Source organism: Eleginops maclovinus, chromosome 13, assembly GCF_036324505.1.
Source record: "Eleginops maclovinus isolate JMC-PN-2008 ecotype Puerto Natales chromosome 13, JC_Emac_rtc_rv5, whole genome shotgun sequence".
NCBI classification, from domain to species: domain Eukaryota; kingdom Metazoa; phylum Chordata; class Actinopteri; order Perciformes; family Eleginopidae; genus Eleginops; species Eleginops maclovinus.
The window spans coordinates 17,896,804-17,910,592 of NC_086361.1; the positions used below are offsets into that span (position 1 = coordinate 17,896,804).

Here is a 13,789-nt window from a genome sequence, read left to right on the forward strand (position 1 = left end):
CTGGTGGTCACGACACCAGCCGATACCCAAAGCAATTGAGAGGGCTCCCTCTGCTGCCCACATCCCGTCATAACCTCAGCTAGTAATACAAACGGGTGGAAAGTAAATAAGTACTCGTATCGTACTTACAGATTGTTCTTAAATCTTCATCTCTACGTGTATGGCAGCCATTCCAGTGTCTGGTGAATTCCAGCACGGAAAAATTGTCAGTAGGTTTTAAAATACAATAACAACTTTAAAATCAATTAACTCAAAAGTCACAGCTTTAAATAATAAAACAAGAGAAAATGATCATGCTGAAGTGGTCTCTTCATTTCTTCTGTTCAGCTGTAGTATTTAAGGAATGAACACAAAAGCGCATCAATTATAAATAAACTAATTCTATAATATAGCTAATAATATATTTCTGAAATGGGTCATTCTTAATAAGCACTTTTAAACACTTTTGTTATGTCATCATTACATGACTACAAAGTTTAATTTAAAAAAGAAAACATTAATAACTTGTTTTGACAATTAAGTTTGTGAAATTTTGACCGAATAACAACTGACATTCATATATGTGTTATAGTCACTGCTTGCAACAAAGCAGCAGAACCACTAACAAATGAGCCTGTGTTACCAGATCAGTGCTGCATATCCTGCTTTGAATAACACAGATGTCATCTGCAGTGAAACGTACGACAACCAAAGCCTCAGATTTAAATCTAACTTTGAATTCATTGTTCCAGTTGAGTGGCTGGATTCCTTGCACCGGCAGCACCCTACGATGCTATTCAGTCTATCAAATACAATTAATACGCATGGCCTTACATTTTCCAGTTCACTTTGTTTTGATTTATGGTTGTGAACTTTTCTTGAAAAACAGATTGCATTATTTATCACCTAATGTTCCCTAATGGTAATATTGAACCGGCCAGTTCAGTCAAACTTTAGTCATCTCTTTGAGTAATAAAGAGATGGCTCAACACATGGACACCAGTTGCACTTCATGTCCTGCAGATTGTCACTGACAGTGAAACGGATCTTAGTGGTGCTGTAACTGGTGCCAGCTCTGTAGATAAATGACTCAGGATGTCATCAAGGCCAAGCACCTGTTTCACAATGGTTTAAAGGAATACTTCACCCAAAAAATTACCATTTGTATATCATTTACTTACCCTGTGTTTCTTTCAATTCTTGTGAATACAACAGGATTTGTGTGATGACAAGTCGTGAAAAATACAAGGTAATGTAGGCCGTGTTAACAGCTCAACACTTGTTTACAACCTCTCACACAATTTAATGCAGCTTAATCTAAGTCTAATTTATCCAGTCTTATGCTCACAATTTCCCAAATATGCATTTCAACTAAAACATTACTATTCAACACAGCAGTAGCCTGTGCCTGAGCAAGCATCTGACTGTTTATGCAAAACAGTTTTAAATGGTAAGGTATTGGTGAAAAGGTATGTTTCAAAAGCAGTGAGCATACACCTGGATAAATGAGATGTGGACTTCATGAAAAATGAAGTAAGAGTTTGTTGACTGATGTTTTGATATCATTTCACCCCCATTTTATTTAATTAATCAAGAATTCAGGCTTTACTTTGTTCACCGTGGAGGCATGTGAGAAAAAAACAACGTTCCTTTTAAGGATTTAAGATACACTGGATGAGTAATTGATGATTACATTTTCTCTGTGTTTATAATTCTATAAAGCGCTGGCCTGCTGAGTCTCCCTCACCGAATAAGAAGACTCACTTTTCACTTCCATTGGTCCGGGTGGCTTATAATCACTCTTATCTGCATTGCTGGATGATTCCAGTTGCTCTGGACAACATTAGGTAACATAAGCAACAAAACAGTGCACATTTTCAAGTCACTTTGATTTGAAGCAGGTAAAACCTCTTTGATGCCTGCAACTTGTACTGAGGGACAGGAGAAACACACGATACAACCAATGGATTCAGACCTAAGACCTTAATGCTGTTAGGCATCATTGCCAACATCATTGTCAACATTACCAAATAATGTAATGTAACACAATGAAGGCGGATTAATGTACCACATAATCTGATTTGTATAACTGTGGTAGAGTAAACAAGAGTATGATAAACATATTAGTTCCCTCTGGATGAACACTGGAAATTTCATTGGAAAATAGCCGTGACAGTAGGCCTTTTTTTTTTACAGCAGATGTTTTGGCATATACAAGTAGAACACACAAGTGTAATTAATACAAGTTATGATGGTTGTCCTGGTATTGCCCTCTGGCTTACTTTCATGCAATATGACAGGGATATAAGGATCATTTATTGTCCTTATAAAGCTCAGGATTATGCAATTAAATGCGGTTATATTCCCATGTTGCTACACGATATGAAAATAAAGCAAGAAAACTGTTTTTGTTGTGCTGTGGATAATGAGTCTCACAGCCTGAGGAAAGTATAAGTAGCCTATTAGATACACCTGTACACATTTTATATGGAGTCAAATAACATTGAATTTAAATGAAAAATAAGATCCTTTTATATTTATGATGCTGACAAAGCTACATTTTGGTGACGCAAACAGATATAATGACCTCCGGCAACCATCTTTGAAAAAACGTCATTATTCTGCAGCAGGTGTGGTGATTTGGTTTTTAGCAAGATAGAAGGATAGTGCTTTTCCACCTGAGATTAATGAAAAGAAGAGCAGCAATATTTGATACGAACATGGATGAACACTGGAAATTTCATTGGAAAATAGCCGTGACAGTAGGCCTTTTTTTTTTTACAGCAGATGTTTTGGCATATACAAGTAGAACACACAAGTGTAATTAATACAAGTTATGATGGTTGTCCTGGTATTGCCCTCTGGCTTACTTTCATGCAATATGACAGGGATATAAGGATCATTTATTGTCCTTATAAAGCTCAGGATTATGCAATTAAATGCGGTTATATTCCCATGTTGCTACACGATATGAAAATAAAGCAAGAAAACTGTTTTTGTTGTGCTGTGGATAATGAGTCTCACAGCCTGAGGAAAGTATAAGTAGCCTATTAGATACACCTGTACACATTTTATATGGAGTCAAATAACATTGAATTTAAATGAAAAATAAGATCCTTTTATATTTATGATGCTGACAAAGCTACATTTTGGTGTCGCAAACAGATATAATGACCTCCGGCAACCATCTTTGAAAAAACGTCATTATTCTGCAGCAGGTGTGGTGATTTGGTTTTTAGCAAGATAGAAGGATAGTGCTTTTCCACCTGAGATTAATGAAAAGAAGAGCAGCAATATTTGATACGAAGGCCGACGGCTAGCTACCTGTCCAGGTACTGCAATGGAAGTAATATGCATGAACAAATAATGAATATTTTAAAGGGGAAATTGACGTTTGTTCACGGGAAGACTGACAACTCTGTCCGCACTGTCACCTGATCTGGCGCAGTGCGTGCTAACTATTGGTAACAGTAGGCCTTGTCAAAATTCGGAAACTCTGGCTAAAGGAGGAGACATTTTCAACGTTAAAAAAACGCATGGATACAGGAGTAAGGACATAGACTTCTTACGCTGCCACGAGGAGACGTCCAGACATGAATGCGTGAAGTCAGCTAACAGTAAGTGCACCTTATTTGTATTTGCAGTGTTGTGTTTTATTTTGTGGCACGCTGGCCGCCGTGCCAGCTATCGCGTGTTTTTGAAGCTTGTGGCTTTTTAGATTGGTCAAAGTTACCGTCAATATGCTGCCAATTTAATCTGTTGAGGTTTTCTTTGGTTGGCTAACTGAGTTTGTGTTGACGTGCAAACTTGGGTTGTTAATGTTTGTTGGTTCTGTTACTTTTAGGCCTGACGCATTCTCTATCCTTCTGTCTGTCTGACTGCCTAACTTGGAATGAAGTCGGATTGTGACACAATAGGCCCTAGGCAAAGACATCTCTGTGGTTGTGTCATTTTGTCTTGGTCTTTTTTTAGTTATTTTCTGTCCATCTTTATTTCCCCCCTTGTAATGGGCATAGTTATTATGCATATCCTTTGTAGTCATTGTGCATCTCTTTTTACTTATGGTAATTTTGTTTTTCTTTATGCTTGTTTTGCCCATTGTCATTTTGAGTGTCTCTGCAGCTGTTTTGAATCTCTATGTAGTTCATATTTCTTAGAGGTCATTTAGATTATTTCTGCTGGTTGGTATGTGTCATTTCTAAGTGACATTTTATCAGTGAAGGCCACAAGGGCCCTGAAATGTTGGGCCCCTGGGCCTGTGCCCCCTTGCCTCTCTAGTATGCCTCCATGTTGATATTAAATAGCTGCCGACATTGCTGAGACATCTGTTATTCATCCAATAACTCTAGAAAAGGGTTTGAATATCTGGTTATTTTACAGAAGAACTATTTAATGAATTTGAAACAGTTTTCTAATCTAAAACCAAAAGTTAATTCACACTCCGATAAAAGTACAAGATACATTTTCCCAAAACACTATTTGCTGACACTTCCTATAAAGGTTCAATGAGCATGTATCATCTAATGATTAGTCTAATTGTCTTCTCACTTAATCGATTAATGTCTTTGTCATACAATTTCAGATGGTTTTTATAAACTTGTGTAATATGTATGTCTACTTAGGAAAATGCTGAAGTTGCCTTTTTAATGGGATTGTTTTTGCTGCTAAAATCCCAAAAGTCAAAGTTTTACGAATTAAATATTATAATTCATTATCAATATTTTACCTTTTAAAGGCACTCGTTTTTGGTCCTGTTGAATTGGATAAGACAGGTGTTTTCATTATTGATCTAAATGGTTACATATGAAACAATTTTGAACCCTAAATGAATAAATGAGCTCATCTAGTGAGACTTTACAAAGTGCCGATTGAGTATAGATCCAGAGTCTAACCAGCATTGTGGATCATTTCAACTGTTGAAAATATCAAAGCCCTGACATTTCATCAGCCAAAGCTTCTCTTAACACTTGGTGAATTGATTATAAGACGCTTCAAGAGCCCAAGAGCTCCTTCTATATTTGCTCTAGAGGACTTACGGTGAAAGGACAAGAGGTTTAGATTCTTTATAAGAAGACCTTGATGTAGTGCAACACTCAGTCCTGTGCAAAGCTGATGTAGGCCACAGTATAAACAGCCAACTCTGGGATGTGAATGCCATTGTGAATCGTTGCTCCTTTAAAAATGCATGTACGCTCTTGGCTCTGTATCTTTAATGAGGTGTGTCTGAAATATTTGATAGCCTTGTGCTCATTTGAAAAACAAGTACGTTTATTTTCATTAATATTTGATACGGAAATGAATATATGTAAAACACATACATTAATTAGTCTGTTTTGATCAATTGTCTCTGTCTAATACAGAGCGAGTATTTCCGCACTGTAACTCCCCGCAGGCTACACTGCTGCATATCATTCTCTGGTGCTTCAGAGCAAAACCATTTAATTTCCAAAGTGGGATTTAGCATCTTTAAAGTCTCTGCACACTCAAATAAATGATCAGTTTTCACTCGGCATACAGGCACGTTTTCTAAAATGGATTTGTCCCATTAGAATATGTTGCTTGAATGATGACTGAATAGGGATGTACAATTGCAGATAGTAACTGTGACAACTCAGAACTGATTTTGCCTTAGGGGTGCATGCTGGGTATTTTATGGACGGGTAAAAAAAACACACACTTCCAGTTATCTCAACTGCCAGTCATGTTTCATATTAAAGACATGCACAATCTTTAACATCAACTATATGAAACGATGAAAAGTGTGATCTCATCTCTGGGGATTCTTCTCATAATTGAAGACAGTGGTTTGCATCAGTCATTGTCAAAATGTTAAGTAAAATGTAACAGTGGGGGGTAGAGACAGGTGAATTAAAAAGTGCTTTAAGAGTGTAATGTCTCCCCTCCCCACCAGATGGTGATGGAAGCCTATATGAACAGAGTAGTAATACATGTAGTGACCACTAGAGAGCAGTACTAACACACCATCCCCCCAGATGCCGCTGCAGTGCCGAGAAGTGTGATGTATTATCTCTGGCAGCACCTTGGACAGCGGCAATCTGGTGAGTCATACTGCCACTGTGTTCAGGATTTTTGGATTCAGCAGCACAGGCCGTGCAGTAATTAATAACCACACATTTACTATTGTGGAACAAGGAAAGGGGTGGAAAATGGAGGTTGTTCAACTCCTCTGTAACCCATCTTTAACTAACTCAGTGAGGAGAGACTGCAACAGGAGAAGGTGTTTGCAATAGAAGCGTTTCAGCTTGACTTGACATGTAGAAGTATTTCTTTTGTTTATGGCCCATTTCTTCCAAACACTTACCCCGAGATGACAGCGAATGTGATGTTGTTTTTATCAGAAAGGGTTGACAGACACAGCTCTCAGATGTCTTGCCAGAATAACATGGATGTTTATTGAGAAAGAGCTAAAGACGATGAATCGCACATATTAAAAAAAACCTTTCTATGCAGCGCAGCCGTTGGGCATGGGGCGGTTTTATGTTTGTGAATGTTATTGTGCAGTGCTGCTTTCTTCCCCTAAATTGGCTTTGTCGCATGGAGCCCTGCCAGCGTGTATGAGTGTGAGTGGATGTTGACTGGCAGGCAGAGACACTGTCAGTCAATCAGCAGGGTTGTCTGGCCCCTCTCTGTCACTCCCTAGGGGACGAGATATGTGTCATCCTCCCATTAGGCATCACACCACGGTGCTGCCTCCATGCTACCTCTACTGTGCCAAGTCCTCCACGCCCTACTCTGCTTATCTGTGCTATAGTTTGTCTACACCCCCCCCCCGGCTTATCTCTATGGATGTCTCATCTCCTTCTTCTTCTTTCTCTCTCATTCACCTGTTTGCTTATCAGCCCAGCACTCATTTGCAACTCCAGCTGCTTCTATCCAACGTCTCTTTTTTCTGTGGATTAGCAGCGCTGCAGTACATCACAGTTTATACCCCCCCAGCCCCCTGTCTTTCTTCCCATTCATTATTCCGTCTTTTCCGTTCTCTCAAAGCTGGTCAAAAGACTAAACCAAATCAGCAAGGGAAAGCTCCAGAGTGGATTGTGGTGGCTGTTTAGCACGCTGATCTTCATTTATTTGCTGGCTGAAGATGAAATGGTTATCCAGAGCAGAAGCATTTTTCCTGTCTTAATGACTTAGTCAGCAGTCGTATCAATAACCCCAAAGCAGTCATGAAAGGCCAATACATCCTGACACAGCACACGTTAAGTAGCCGATTTAACGTGAACCTTTTTCTAATTGTCTTTGTATGGGTTCTTTCTTCATTAGCAGATGGGGTCGCGTCATTTCAGTAGGAAGGTGTGTGGATTCCTTTTTGTTTTTGATCCCCCTCTTATCTCTCCCTGTCTCTTTTCTATGTATAGCTTAACCTTTGTGGCTCTCAGTGATTGGCACGAGCATTTCGTCCACTTCAGCACGTATCTGATTAGCTACGAAAACCAAGAAATTGCATCAACTGTAACGTGGACACACACAAACACTACATACGGTACGTAATTAGCAACCATTCCTCGTATCCTTATCCACCTCTGATGAAATATCACAGGGGCAGAGCAGGTCTGACCTCCTTTAAAATAAGTATACCAACATCCATGTCTTCAGTATAAACACCATAATAATTGAAACAGTAATTTGAATGCATGTGTAGTGAAGGGGTATTGTTTACAAGTATGTTGATCCATTTACAATTTATTCACTCATTATTTTACCTCCTAAGTAGACTCCTCAGCTATGTACAGCGTGCAAACAATGCTGCTGTTTGATACGTTATAACTAAAGGGCTGTTTATTGCCACAAACTCCTTGAAACACCTCCAGGATTTTATGTCAATGCTCAGTAATTATTCAAGGGTTGGTTCACGCTTGAGTTCTATTGGATGCATCTAAATCCACTCCTCTCACTCTAACAAATGTAAAAACAACAAACAAATGTATATGTCTGCTTATCTGAGCTACACGTGTGTTTCCATGAGAGATCACTCTTTTCTTTCTCGGCGTTAGCTGTCAAAACCCTCACCGAAGACGGCGTCAGTATCCCAGGTGTAATCTGTTCTGGCAGACAGCTGATCCCTGCTGAGGGAAACTGCTGCCAAGGAATCTGGTTTTGAATGCCAACGCTCCCCTCCAGTCCCTCGCCGACAACAAAACAGGCCAAGTCCATCTCTGGGGTCAAACTGCTAATCAAAACAAAGGCATTAGCCATTCTCTTGCAGCGCTCCCCCCGCTGATTTACAACCTCGCCTGTCTTCGGGATGCATTGAACCACGTAATTCAAGTAATGCTAATCTCACAGTAATGGTCAAATCATTGACTCCATAATGCTTTCTTTTCATTGCTGCCCTTTCCCACTATTGACTCTTGGTACAAAGCGCTGCTCTTTGACTACTGGCAGAGTGATATCCCAGCCAGTGGATGAGAGGGGGGTCGGAGAGGTGATCTCACCATTATCCCTAAGCTACTCCCCTATTGTGAGCAGATCAAAGTGGTATTTATGCTAGGCCTCGCCCCTGGATATGTGCATGCCACGTTGCTGTGCAGAAGTATACTTAAATGTATTATGAAAGCCTTTCCATTAATGGATGAAAGGTTGTTGGCTCAAATCATCAGATGGAAGTTCAAAAGGGCTAACCAGGCGCTGTGCAGTCTAATTAAATGTTGTCTTTGCTGAATATCAGCAACATGTAACATGTGCTGCTTTTAAATGGACATTTGGACATAAATTAGCTTATTTTTTTTCTTGCAGATAATTAAACCTGAGGGTGGTATCAAATTTCTTTTTTAAATCTGTGTGGTAAATATGTTCCTGCAGCCAGAAGCCAATTAGCTTAAAAATATCAAAATCAGGATAGAGAGGTTATATGTTTAATCCTTCCAAGAACTGGATTTGAAAAAGGAGAAATTGTGAATTAACGAGCGATGCCAGACTGTTTCTTTAAGCCAGGCACAGTAACTTCCTGGAGTCTCAACTGGTTGCTTGGCAACCTCGAGATGACAACAATCCAGGAAATGGGGCAACCCGGCCACGAAACAGTTTTCCACATCAACTGTTAAATCCTTTTGTGTACAGATTAATTTAACAAGATCTATCATGTTCATGAAGCGTGAAGGAGCTAACAGGTTTGATCTCTTTAGACAGAGCAGGGTTTGCTACTTCCTCCAGTTTCCATTCATCGTGCCAAGCTAAGGTAACCTATTTACCACACGGAGAGGAGAGGGGATTTAGTCGCCTTAACTAAATCTGGAAAGAAAGAACATGAATTTCTCCAAATATTCTTAACTTTTCCTTTTGTACAAAAGCATAATCAGAAGACAGGGTTCAGAGGAGAAAAACTAGACTAAATAAAAGTAATAGCAACCTACAAAATCATTCTGAATAAATAAATCAAGGACACATTTTATTTAGACCACTCTAAATATATACGGGTCTGTTTTGTCCACAATGGAGGCACATCTTGCTGTTCAGATGATTAGAGGTTGATAAAGGTGACTATCAGAAAGATAACCTCTCAAGTGCTGCTCCATTTCCATGTTTTGTTTTTTTGTTTGAAATCTTTATTTGCTATTTATTATATTTTGCCAATCGTCGTTTTTATATTAGATTTAGTTTTAGTAAGGTCTGGTCATATTCTGTACCAATCAGATTCCTTGTGGGTGTTGTTTCCAACATAATTAAAAAAAACATTGGCAGTCAAGTCGTGTACTGCCTTCCAAAGGTGGTTATTTTTTTTTCTCTTCTGCATTTTACCGACAATTATTGATTTGAAACGAATCCCAAGAATGTTATTTTTTAGCAAACAACAAGTGAAGAGCAAACTGAATAACACTTAAATAACAAAATGCACTAACTACTCAAATATGCATCATTAAAGCGACACGTTTAAATGCAGGCTCGACTGTAGCTGCCACAGTTGGAGGTACATGTTGAGCTCATCAGTGTGTGAGATTGAGGCATCTGTAGGTGCGCCGCAGATACTCGCTGTGATCGTAAGTGACGTCTCCTGCTCTGAAGATAAAAGTGCAGGCGCTGACGCTTTCATTAAACGACAGACAACATGCATCCGGCAAAAAAAAAAGCCTTTAATCTCCGCAAACCACCAGAACCTCTGTCTTGCATAACACTTCCTGAAATAGGTTTAGACGGCAACTTGTTTTACCCTGTCAAGAAGCACACCTCTGCTTTCTGTGATTCTGCAAGGGGTTAAAAAACCAAAAACTGGTAAGGCAATCATTGGTTATTGCTGAACACCTGTAAGATTAGCATTACAAATGTGAGATTCATAAAGGTAATTGCAAAGCGAAGTCTGAAGATGAGACACATGTTGCTATGGTACTGGTTTCTTCATGGTTGGCACCTGAGCTGCACAATGTCAGGTGTTGCCTTGCATGTATTTGCATTTAGCCACATTCAAAGCTTTCTATTTTCTCCCGTGTCAGCGCGCAGTTTTTCTGTCTCTTTGAATGTGTTAGGTTTTTTTTCCTATCCCGTGGGAGAAAAGAAAAGAGGCAAGAGATTGTGGCTGATTGCTGATAGCGAATGCACCGCATGCAGCAGGGTTTGCATACTTAATGCCGGAAGCCTAGATCTCCGATTGCAATCAGAGGGACTGAGCGAGCGAGCGAGGGAGGTGGTGGGAGGGAACAAACAATAATACATCCAAATTCAACAAGTGCAGTTGACAGAGGGCAACCGGAGACAGGGAGAGGAGTGGGTGAATGTGAGGCCAGTGTAATTGACAGCTGATTCTACATAACGGACCTCCGACCTCTCCAGCTTTGTTTTTCTCTGCCTCTCCACGCGCATACTCAGCGGTCTCCAAATACATGTATAATTCAACCCCTTTTCAAGCCCATATACAAACCCCATACAAACCCCATACAAACCCCATACAAACCTTTTTAGTATTCAATCCATTTAGTTTGCTGACACACAGACAGACACCCACTACTGTCATGATGTATCACAGGCTTCCTGTTGGCGGAGGTAATAGGAGTGACAGGGGAGGAAATCAGAGGGTGGCGAGGGGTTGAGGAACTGATGAACTTGTGTTTATGCAAATAAAGCTGGTGAACAATTCGGCGTGTTTCCTCAAATGGGTTTGTGACGCACCACCTTGATGGTAATGCCAACAGACCATCTTAAGACCTGGAGGCAATCTTCCTAGCAAACAAACGGCGGGGTGTAGAAATAAGCTGAAGAGAGAGGGCATGCCTTTTAAGAGTATGTGTTTGCATACATATACATGGATATATACGATGCAATGTCATTGCTAAATAAAGTTCCACAGTCCCTTTGTGTTTACTGTAAGAGGACTATTCTAGATTCAGAGCCATGCACTTAAGGCTTGTTCTTCAGCTGTCTCCAGCCTCTCACTCCTGGAGACAGGCAAAGGTCTTGGGGAAAGGTCTGCCAAGGGCTTAGCCTCTTGTAGCTAATCAGGCTTTCTCTCCAGGCCACTCGTCCTATTGAGGCCTTTGCCTCAATCTGAGTACAGACAAAGGCTTGTTAGGACATGAACTAAAGGTGACAAACTGAGTCGTCACCCTATGCAAGCACACATGGAGCATTGTTCATAGTTTGCACGCAGTACACTCAGTCATGCAGAAGGGCAACAGAATAATCAGTGTATTCTTCTTTTTTTTTATCACGCCACCTTTTTGTAGTATTCCTAACTCTGCCAGAATAATTCCGTATTCTCTTTACCCATCTTGCACTCTGAGGCATACCGTCTATCCTTCTGCTCCATCGCTAGGAAAGCTAGAGTGGCATTTCAATAAACAGGATTCAGAGGCTTTAGGTCCTGAAATGCCCTTTGCCGGACACTCGCAGAGGGTGGGCATAGCGTGGGCATAGTGTGGGTCTTGACTTGATCGAGTGTGGCTCTGACGACTGTAATTATATCCTGCGAGGTTGAAAATCAGTGCCTCTCAGCGCCATACTTCTAAGATGTTATATTCAAGCTTGGAATTTGATTACATCTTTTGCAAAGGAAATTCAATACTGCAGAGAGTATTGTGTTGCAGAACAAACAAGGGTTATCTCGGTTTCATTCAGCTTTGTGAAAGAAGTCCAATCTAATACAAGTTTGGAATCGCAGGGATACAAACCATGAAAAGTTTCCTTCGTGCTCACAACGACACTACTGCTTCCAGAAGCGCTGCAGTCAATAACTATCGGAGACAATCCCGCCCCCCACCTCCACCCTTATATCAGGCTGACTCTAAATCCAGTCTGGGATGCATTCAGTGCTATCTGATCCCAGCTGTCACATTCCCTGCAACACACACATACACACATTTCACTGCCAACACAGTACCTACCCAGCTTGCATGGTTGACTCTATATTTCATAATGTGTCATGTACCAATGTGAGATATGGTTCCTGATTTCATTTATGTGGAGCAATGGTGGCTCTCTTATCTGTGCTGCAGTGAAATAGCTGTGGATCAACCTCGTTAAAATGTCAGTCTCAAACTGATGGAGAGTTTACATGCTGCAGAGAGCTACAGCAAAGCATTTGAAAGCTGCGGCGGCACAGCGAAGTTCAGACAAAAGTAAGTATTTCTTGAGTTTTAGTTGTTCACCCAGAATTTGAATTTGACTTCATTCGGTGTCAAGCTAGGACCTCTGAGATTGATTATCTGGTGTCCCCAACAAGATTAGGTGAGAGGATTTAATCAGTGATTGATTTTCATAAAGGCCACCATTATATGCAGAAGGTCATCTACAGTATTTCATCCTTGACCAATTAGCTTTTGCAGCAAACAGTTTCGAATTATGATTTAAATGGAACTCAAAGGCAAAAAGCTCAATCCTGATAACTCTAAATTTAGTTTTCACTTCCATATTAGTGGAATCCTGTCGAAAGTTAACCCCTGTCCCTTGGATTTCAGTAAAAAACAAGATTTCTGTCAAACTTTTTAAATCTTTTACAAATATTCAAAGGTTTGTCCCTGAAAACAATCATTTCCTCCTGTGTGAGTCTGCTCTTTTTTATTTAGTATGTTTTTATCACATTTTTGTTTTGTTCCCCGATAGATTCAAAATGAAACAATCAGCCATAAATATGTCTTGATGTTTCCAACCTTTTCAAACCAATTTGTAATTTCCTTGATTAAAGTTGCATTCAATTCCAACAAGTTCACCGGGACAAAATGATGTTTTTGGCGCTATTCTTTCAGGTCTTTGGACTGCTGCAAATCACACAAAAGTTAAATAGAATAGAAAAACGGATAGAAAGCAATCAGTGGATATTTTTTAATCAAAATACACCATGAGCCAATTCCACTATCGTAGACCTCCCTTTTCATTTTTTACGAAAAAGCACATTATTTATTTCCATCTGCTATTGAATTCAGCGTGTCTTGTGCTCCTCTGGCCTTTTGTGTTCAGTAATTGAATCTGATGGTCTGGTCCAGATGGAAACTTTTTATTCTCAGGAACAACGCCCGAGCTGTGGGCTTATTGAAAGCACCGACATCCGAACTCCATAAGCCTGACTAATCATCGCACAGCTTATATCTCATCAAAGCAGCACAAACATGTAAGGATTTCAAGTTACTCTACTTGTAACTCCGTAAGATATGGCAGCATTGATGTGAATATATATATAAACTGGCACTAAATCGATCAGCTCAAACTTCAGTTACTACCTGAGGTGGAGCTAATGCCGTGAATATAGACATCTGGACATGTGCTATCTGTCTGAATCTGCACTGAGCTCAAGACTGAATCAGAATCCTTACAGGGTTTGAAATATGACAAAATATTAGCGTGTATTTTAAGCCATAAATTTGTT

At 39.9% G+C, this 13,789-nt stretch overlaps 1 long non-coding RNA gene across 1 annotated transcript in view; it reads left to right on the forward strand.

The window, feature by feature from the left end:
* Positions 1-3,199: 3,199 nt before the first annotated feature.
* Positions 3,200-13,789, forward strand: part of LOC134875421 (uncharacterized) — a 49,888-nt gene continuing 39,298 nt past the window's right edge. Inside the window, exon 1 of the long non-coding RNA XR_010167190.1 lies at positions 3,200-3,596. This is a non-coding gene — a long non-coding RNA (uncharacterized LOC134875421). The remainder of the gene's footprint in view (positions 3,597-13,789) is intronic.